Source organism: Amblyomma americanum, chromosome 5 (assembly GCF_052857255.1).
Source record: "Amblyomma americanum isolate KBUSLIRL-KWMA chromosome 5, ASM5285725v1, whole genome shotgun sequence".
NCBI lineage: Eukaryota > Metazoa > Arthropoda > Arachnida > Ixodida > Ixodidae > Amblyomma > Amblyomma americanum.
Window position 1 is genome coordinate 198,754,303 of NC_135501.1, and position 9,693 is coordinate 198,763,995.

Here is a 9,693-nt window from a genome sequence, read left to right on the forward strand (position 1 = left end):
GGCAGAAAAATGTTATCCGACATACCACGAACACACAGGTGTATTCGTGGTATGTTGGATAGAGCTTACGATACATACAGACTGTTACTGCTGGAGTTATATCAGAAGGACACGAAAAAAAATCCCTTGTGCAATGGCCAGAAATTTTTACCCAAATTATAGATCTTTCGATGACCTTAAGATCACGTGACGCCACAAGGTCACGCGACCTAGGTGGCGATGTAACGGACGGACGGTCACCGCGTGTATGAGCCATTAAAGGCTATCGAATTAAAAAAATAAAACGCAACCTTGAAGACAGGTGGGCCTTGATTTGCATGCTTATCAACTTGGGTAGCCGCACCAATGAACTGTGGAGGTATACACAAAGAGCTTGGCGTATTTTCAGATGAATCACCTGGTGTTATGTACTGACGAGGTGCAGGGCGTAGTTTCGCAAACACGACTGCCTCCCTGAGTTCAGGCGAGAAACGCTGCCAGACCTATTGCTCCACTGTCTTGAAGGAACGGCTCCCAGCCTATAGTTTGTAATTCCTAGACGAAATGAGTTACCGCAATTCTCGCCAAATGTTGAAAATCTCTGGCTGTCCGTCACTCAAGCACTCTGTACTGAGGAGGATGCAACTGTTGTCGCATTATAGACGAGACTTAGACACCATGTCTTTAGCACAGCCCAGGAAAACAATATTCCGCTTTTCCGGAAGAATACTATTCATGACAGTTTACCGAAAGCTTCTTTACGCTTGTATTTTCGGCTATCTATTTGTTTCTATGAGCGAGACGTCTTTGAGCCTGCTGTCATTGAATATAAGGCTTCTCACCGCTTGTTATTCTTAGAACTTATGCGTCGTCTGTTTTGGTACCCTGCGGCGCGGCTCAGTGGTTTGGGCGCTCGGCTACTGAGCCAGAGTACCCTGGTTCGAACCCGACCACGGCGGCCGCGTTTCGACGGAGGCGAAATGCAAAGGCGCCCGTGTACTGTGCGATGACAGTGCAGGTTAAAGGTCCCCAGGTCGTCGAAATTATTCAGGAGCCCTCCACTACGGCGTTTCTTTGTTCCTTTCTTCTCTCAATGCGTCCTTTAACCCTTGCCTTACGGCGCCGTTCTTGTGTCCGCCGAGATGTGAGACAGATACTGCGCCGTTCCCTTTCCCCCGAAACCAATTTTCACTGTCATTTCTGTTTTGACAGACGATAGCGTTGCGACTGATGACACACACAGACTTTGTTACGCTTGATTTGAAACGTACGTGAGCACAACCGGATATCGAAACACTGCGCAATACACTACACGCATGCGCAACAACTAGAGTCGCTGCATCCAGAGTACCGATCGTAAAACAGGTCTTACCGCTTCTTAAGGTTGCAACGAGCGCGAAAATGGCCAGACCGACAAATAGGGCGAAGAGGAGGCAGTACAGAACACCCATGACCACTTGCCTGGTGTTATCGTTCCTGCAAAGTTGATGTACACTTTCAGTTGCAAATACCTCTGCGAGCTAAAACTTTATTGCGAAGGCCGTACTCGGAAAAGCATAATAGACTGAGCGCATGACTCTGACGATCAGAGCGTTCGTACAGCGAGGGTGACATAGCAGCGCTACTACACCGTCTTTAGTGACGCACCCCTGTATCAGCAGCATTAAGGTTCCGTCGATAGGCACATACAATGTGTGTTCTCCGCATGGACCACATCTTTGTTCCAGATGGTCGATTAACCTTGCCCTCTGAACAGATTTGTTCAGGCCAGAAGCACGCATCAGATAATTAGGTGCTCGGAGAGTCAAAGTGGTCTGCACATCAGGACAAATTGATATTGCTGGCTGTATTTCATTGGAATATACAATGGTAATTAACGGTTCCCTCGGAACCAGGATAACTGCCAATCGTACTTCCCGCTACTATCGGATTCTTCATAAGCGCTTCATAAGTCTTCATAAGTCGGCTCACGCCAATCTCGCTCCCCGTGCATTCCACGGCCATTCTGGGAAAATGTGCTGCGTGTCACAAAAGCGGGGTTGTGAAAAAGCCTGAGAAATACTCCACTTCTCTTCATTGAAGGAAATGGATGCTCTACGCACTTTGCATCGCGAGAGATGCACTCAGGGAGTAGCGGAATGTTTTACGCCATTCTTGCTGTTTGTGGCGAGTCGCTTTTATTCGATACGTATGCTTGCACACGACTTGCGTCATCTGTTGAAAGCGGCTCAGATTGCGCTCATGCAACACAGAGCTCAGGGTTGTCTAAGCCGGTCAGCCGCCCACAGAGAATTCAGGCCATCGTCACAAACCATTGTTAGAATTGTACCACGGTCTCCAGCTCACTGCATCAGGTAATATCATGCATTAAAATGACTTTATTTGAACCTGCGATATTTTCATTAATGTGTAAGCGGATTGGTAGAGAGCCCATTTATTTTGTTAGCATCACTTACGCGGTACTGTACCAAAAAGAAAATAAACGCATCTTTCGAACCGTGCTGAACGTTGTTACACAATAGTCGAACGGTGCTGCTGGGCTTGAGTAATTACGGGTAGCACAAGCGCGTGCAACAAGGTGTCCCTAGTGGGAGAAAAACGCCCACATTTCAATAACAGCAACGTTCCCAAGTGCATCGCTTGCACCTGGGAAATTTGCCGTGCAAACGTCCTGCACCATTTCTCCACGCAGAATGAATGGAATGTGCCGGCACCCTGCCTTCTGTTGGTCACAGAACATTCGCGTCACAAGATGCTACATTCAGTCTGAACTATGCTGTAAACGCCTTGAGACGGCACGTTTTACGAGAGTGTGTGGTAGTAGCCCACTGTATCGTTGCTGAAGGTTTTCTTTTAAGCGTGCTGTGTGACGCAAGAGTTCAAGCAGGACTTACTCTTCCTGCGAGGCTGAAATGCAAGAAAAGGCGGGTGATGCTCCTCGGGCAAGAAGAGAAGTTTCATATTACATTTCTTAAAGATTGTAGAAGAGGCCCTTGCAAAAAATTTATTTAGACAATATATAAACTGTTTATGGACTTTGTATATAAAGTCTAAAGATTTTCTAAAGACATTCTATAGACTAGTCTGTAGGTTATACAAATTCTGTATACAATCCGCAGACGAGCCATAATTTATGGCCATACACTTTCAGTAAACTTTTGTCTTTAGAAAGTCTATAGACTATTAACAGACACAATGCGATTGTCTATAGAAAGTCTATAGACTATCAACAGACATAATACGATATCTATAGGAAGTCTGTAGATAGTCTATATACCATTTTTATGAGGGTATTCTCCTTCCAGTCGACAAACGCAATTGAAAATTTTGTGCCATCACAACACATTTTCTGTTATGTTTTTGGTTATGAACTTTTAGTAAAAACAGATACTTGTAGTAGAAACGGAATTTTTTTCTTGTATTACAGAAAAGCACTAGAGATAAAAACTACAGTGCCACAGAAAAATACTAAGAGCGACAGAGAAATCTGTCGTTGCAGCATAACATTTTGTCGTGTCTTTGACGTAGTCCTGTCGTTGTTTTCGACTAGGATATTAGAAATAACACAGCACCGATATTACTAGACGAAAATCTCTCATGGGTACGTGGTGATGTTTGCAACACGGTTCTACGTCCATCGCAGTTGGTACGAAGCATGTCATGCAGTATACCAGTCCGGCCCACTCATGTGGTTTGATCATGGTCATCGCGTGAACTTGCACCAATGATACTTACATGACTCCTCTGATATTTGAAAACCTGATAAGAGAACGAACCAGAGTCGTTGGGAAAACGGTGTGCGCCTACAGGCTACAAGGCGACATTTACATTGCGATACAGCGTTTGCCAGCGGAACCTGGATGTGTTCCCAGAATTCTTGCGTCGCGGCTGCCGAGGGACACACTAGTGTTCATGGTTGCGACATACACCGAGGAATGTTCGTAGTGTTGAAATCAATTTCTGGTTTTAATTGCGAGGAAGGCGAACACTCTCTCATGTCGGCGGTGGGGACGTCAAAGTGAATCCTCCACTAACCTTAGAAAATTTTATTTAGGCAGTCTATAGACTGTTGATAGACTTCCATATATAAAGTCTGTATACCCTCTATATACAGACCCTAGAGAACGGATACGGGCAATACAAATCCTATAGACAGTCTATAAACAATCTATATATTTATGGCGACAAATTTTTATTTGACGTTTGTCTATACACAGTCTATAGACTATGAATAGACAAAAAATAAATATATATAGGAAGGCAAGAGAATTTATAAGAAGTCTCTAGACTGTCCATAGACCATTTTTATAAGGGTAGTGAATAGAAAAATTCCAGAGTACCGCATTTCCTTACCCCGTGCTACCGGGTTTGGAAGGAATATGGCCGCCATGGCTCAATGTTCCCAGAACCTCAAGCACAAAAATTCGCAGGTAATTGCACAGGCGGCGGCCCCTCAAAGCGTATGCACTCTCCTGTAGTCCGCTGTCAACCGTTCCCCTCTTTCCCACCCTCTCCCTTTTTCCTCCCCCTCTCCAATTGTAGCGAAGAGGAGGGACAGGCCGGACTAAGAATGACTAAACAAAAAAAGAGAATGACTAAAAAATGACACATCAAAAACGAATAAATGAGCGATTACGAATAAAAATGGAATGAAGATAGAATCCGAATTGAAATAGAACCGGATTTGGAATAGAATCAGAATTGGAATACATTGTTGAATGGAAGACAATGGCATCATAATTGTAACAGAATTAGAATTTGAATAGAATGGGAATTAGAATCAGATTTGAAATCAAATCGGAATTGAAATCGAATCGGAATCGGAACGGATTAGCAAGAGAAAAAAATGCTGTCCCATTTCTTTTATACCACCCCGATTATTAGCACCAAATTTTTGACACTTACCTTTCCTTTGAGACATGTATGGTGATGGCTGACCGGTGAATACCATGCTGCTACCTGTTGCTGTTTGTTGCTGCCTGCTACCTGGAATGGGAAGCGAACACCGAACGGCAGCTAGGCCATATTCCATGTCTTTTAGCTTAATAATGTAGCTAAAAAGAATGGCTTTCGCGTGTGCCACCTTATTAATGCAGTGAGGAAAAAATGCGCTCCCCAATTTAACAGCGATACTTTTAGCAAGAAAATTTCTTCCACCTTTATTAGTCGTCATTTGAGAAGGCGCTGCTGTGATAGCAGCAGGGGTAGCATGGCTGGAATATATGTCTCAAGATAAAGCTTTATAGCATTATCCTAGCAGAATCATGCCACCAACTAATCCCAAAAGGGGTGGATCTAGAACCCAAGAAATAAATGGAAGAACAGGTGAGTGGATGAATAATTCAACGAACGAAGTTTTAACTTCATTGTAAATTTCTTACTTTCAAGCGAATGGCACAAACGGCTTGTGAAACTTTAGCGAGCAATGATTGTACAGTCGAATCAGCAGCTAACCTTAACACTCGCTTTAGCTCTGCTTCGCGAAAAAGAACCCGTGTTTTTACGCTAAATGAAGACATAGTCATGAATAACATCGTAAAAGTGTATAATTTTTGTTGCAGTTCAAGAATGTCACTCTTTCGTTTTTGTTTACTTTAGGCTTCATAAACTATTTACAGGCCAAGTGGCGCCTGTGTGCATCTGATGATATCATGTCGGGACATGCACGAAACCATTGTGCAATGTTTTTCTTCTCAGCTGAACGGTGAGGCCAATAAACGAAACAACAATAGCGTCTGTTCTTTCTACGCTTTTGAGGCAATGAATCATCCACATATGTTCTAGTATACTGTTTTGAATCATTCTGAGACTTTCATTGCTTCGCGTAACAAATTCAACCTAAGCACTAGTGCCATCAATAGGAAAGGTAAAAAAGTATAAGGCTAGCTTGAAAAGTGCGAGTGCATGCGTGTGCAGGAATGTATTTTACAATAGCCAGCGTTGCATGCTGTATTCAGAGTTGAACAGAGCAAGGTTAATCAGAAAACTTGGGACGGCTTAACCAAACTCCGATATTCACCATGCGCTAAGCAATAACATCGTGTGCAATATTTTGGGGGGCATAAATCCACGTTGTACGGATTACTCTATCGCACAGACCGAAAAAACATTGTCTCGTCTATAATAGACACCTTTAGGACACCGTGTACTATGTTGCCGTGAAAGCAGTACATGGAGCCCGCCCACGCCAGTGTGCACGCGCTGATTGGTCCGGATAAGGCAGGCTTTCTCGTAGCTTACGGGTACGTGGCGCCGTCTGGCGCCCCCAAGACGATCTGTGGTTGCCCATTGACGGCGCACTCTCTCCCGGCACTCTGGTAACGGCAACGGTGACACGGTACGCTAAAGGTGTCAAATCTATCTTCATTCCTGTTGGGATTGGACCCCAGAAGTATTCAGCGACTGGCTGAATACCCAGATTATTCGCCCCGAAATTTTTTACTTACCTTCCGTTTGTGATGAGTATGGCGACGGCTGACCGGTGAATACCATGTTGCTGCCTGTTGCTGCCTGCGACCTGGAATGGGCAAAAGTTTTCACTGAGGCGAGAACTGCGAACAACTCGGCCTTAATCCTCCTTCAGTATTCCCGGAAACTACCGAACCCTAAGTCGACCGCAGATGTGACTTACACGCCATGAGTTCCGGACAGGAAAGAGTAAGTAAAAGAACAGCTCACACAGAACACGAAAAGAAATGGGGGGGAGGGATACTGAACCTCACGATTACGTACCTTGCACAACATCCGTCCTCGCTCACATGTGCCATGCTGTTTGTGTATGCTCAATCATTCGCTTTTACGAGCAAGGGCTCCGTTCTGGATTATAACGTAAGCTGTACTGGAGGAGCAGGATCAACTACAACCGACTAACGTTCTTATATAGGTGGATGCGCATATCAATACGCGAGTGTACTGTCAGTTCGCGGTCATCCAATTGGGCAGCTGCGTTTAGATTCAAACCGGTGACGTACTCTTGAGCCGAATGCGGGTACCACTGCGTCACCGCGGCTTGCTCTGCCAGTCTGCACTGGACGAACCGCGGGTATTGGTCATCGCATTGCCCAGGTACAAGTGATAGCGCTCCTCTCCTTCTCATTACGATAATGATTCGCGCGAATAGCCGCAATCTGAGGGTAGGCCGCGTCTATGTCTTCCAAAGAAAAGCACACTTCAGAAACACACACTCTCTAAATCATAGTTCTCTAAATCCATAGTTCTCTAAATCAACCACCCTACATTACTCATCCGAACCGCATATCTCCCCGCACTGCCCATCCGTTTCAGATCGCCCGCCCTGTGTCGCGTACTGCAACTTTTTCAGGTTCATTTTTTGTCCGAACTGTTGTGGACTGGAATGGCCTCCCCACCGATATCGCTGCCATCACACACCTGTCTGCATTTTCAGATACGCTAAGCAATTATTTCAAAGCAATGACTTGTACTTGTTGATCAACATATTAACCCACCCCTTATGTAATACCCCCTGAAGGGGGTCTTTAAGGTGAATAAAGTGAAGTGAAGTGAAGTGAAAAAAAGACTGCCTCAAGACGCGAAGCCTCACGCAGTCCGCACCTCGCTCTTTGAGGTGAATGAGGAGTCCCAGAGTCACAAAGGATGGTTGCAGGTGTTCGCCTCACCTTAGCTGGGAACAAAACCAGGTCACTTCAGGGCCTCGGGGTCAGAGGGCAAAGGCTCTTTACTTAGTCCACGCTGCGCAGGAGGTACAAGAGCAAGGCTTAGGGAGGATCGCTGGGGCCGTTCCAGTCGTCGTTGATGATGATGACGATGGTCTGTGGCTGAATGTCGTCGTTGTTGTCCACTGTAAGAGTGATGATGATGATGTCAACTGGCTTAAATTATTGTTGTTGTAGTTTGCCTCACAAAACGGCACATACCCACATGGGGCTTGGCCATAATTACGCGGTGACTATTTGTATTGCAAATTGCATGCGGCAAACATAACATGAAACTTGCCATAGGCTGAGCTGATTTCGGCGACTTCACAGACCACACGGCGGAAACCGGACACCTGCCTGAAGAGGGGATAGGTAGTCTGGTTCTTTTGGTTGTTTTTTTTTGGGGGGGGGAGGAAATGGCGCAGTATCTGTCTCATATATCGTTGGACACCTGAACCGCGCCGCATGGGAAGGGATAAGGGAGGGAGTGAAAGAAGAAAGAAAGAAAGAGGTTCCCGTAGTGGAGGGCTCCGGAATAATTTCGACCACCCGGGGATCTTTAACGTGCACTGACATCGCACAATAGGTAGTCTGGAAAAAAGAAAACGAAGACTAAACATCACGAGAGGCGTGTGGTTTTTTCTCCTCTAATTTTCCGCAAGTAGAGAGAGAGAGAGAAGAAAACGTTTAATGCATAGAATGTTTGGTTGGGCCCTCATTCTAGAAAAAGATTGAAAATTGGTCTTTGGGGGAAGGAAATCGCCCAGTGTCCGTTTTTACATATCGTTGGACACCTGAACCGCGCCGTAAGGGAAGGGATAAAGGAGGGAGTGAAAGAAAGGAAGAGGTGCCGTAGTGGAGGGCTCCAGAATAATTTCAACCACCTGGGGATCTTTCACGTGCACTGACATCGCACAGCACACGGGTGCCTTAGCACTTCGCCTCCATCGAAAGGCAGCCGCCGCGGTCGGGTTCGAACCCGGGGACATCCGATCAGTAGCAGAGCGCCCTAACCGCTGAGCCACCGCGGCGGGTACATTCATTCCAGGAGCTCATTGGCTGTTTTTTTTTTCCAAAGGACATCTTTCTACCGTGATCCAGTAACAAACGGTAATACGTTTCTCAGTGTGCAGTAGAGAACATTGTTACGTTGTTGCTGTTGTTGTTATTCTTTGTTACGCTGTTGTTGTGCTCTGTTGGAGCGTGTACACCAGGACAACATTTTGCATCACACCTGGACTTCAATCGCCTATGTCAATTTTAGTTTATTTATTTCATTATATTATTACCTGAGATATCCTTTCTATAGAGAAAAAGGTAGAAAATTTTATAGAAGTTTCTCTAAGTTTCGCATAGCAGCAAGAGCGGCGGTAAAAGCCAATGGGTAGAGCATGCATCAGCGTACTGTATAGAATGCTACAGTACGTAGGCCGCTTAGATTTGTCCCAATTCCAAATGTAGAGTACGGTCTAAGTGGTCGCAATCAGTGTCATCGAATTGAATTCGAATCATCGTGTTGGCATTCGACACAGAGATGGTATCCGCAACAAATAAGAACCATCGAGTGGTGATTGCTTCTTCGAGTAACTTCCGTAAAGATAAAAACAAAAAGCTGAAACTATCAATCCAAATACTCCTTAACTGTGGCTGGCAAGTGCGAATCCTTAACTAGAATCGCTGGACTAATTCCCTTGACTCAGTCGGCCACTTACAGCATATGCGAGTGATCTGCAAGGTGCCGCGTGTGAGGATACTTTTTTTTAGACGTCGGGGATTCTGGAAGGTGTAGCGGTTGTTAGAACTCAAAATGTACTCCTTGCTGTCGTCATTCTTTGGCGCTTTAAGCGATGTCCTAGTGCGTTTTAGGTGCTCCTTTTACGGTGCTTCAGGCATTGACATAGACATTAATGACACGTTCTTCCACTGTAGCCTGTCCGGAGATGTAGCATTTCTGTGGATACGTGGCCGATGATCGAGGACGAAATCGTGAATACAAGCATTCCAGTTTATACTGCTATCGATGTTATGTTTATGCAAG

General features: G+C 45.3%; 1 long non-coding RNA gene across 1 annotated transcript; it reads right to left on the reverse strand.

The window, feature by feature from the left end:
- Positions 1-324: 324 nt before the first annotated feature.
- LOC144134506 (uncharacterized) lies at positions 325-7,700 on the reverse strand. The gene is made up of 7 exons (XR_013315142.1): positions 7,617-7,700; positions 6,426-6,496; positions 4,885-4,965; positions 3,715-3,738; positions 2,874-2,886; positions 1,352-1,455; positions 325-350 (listed from the first exon to the last, which is right to left on the reverse strand). It is a non-coding gene; the product is annotated as an uncharacterized LOC144134506 (long non-coding RNA).
- Positions 7,701-9,693: the final 1,993 nt, after the last annotated feature.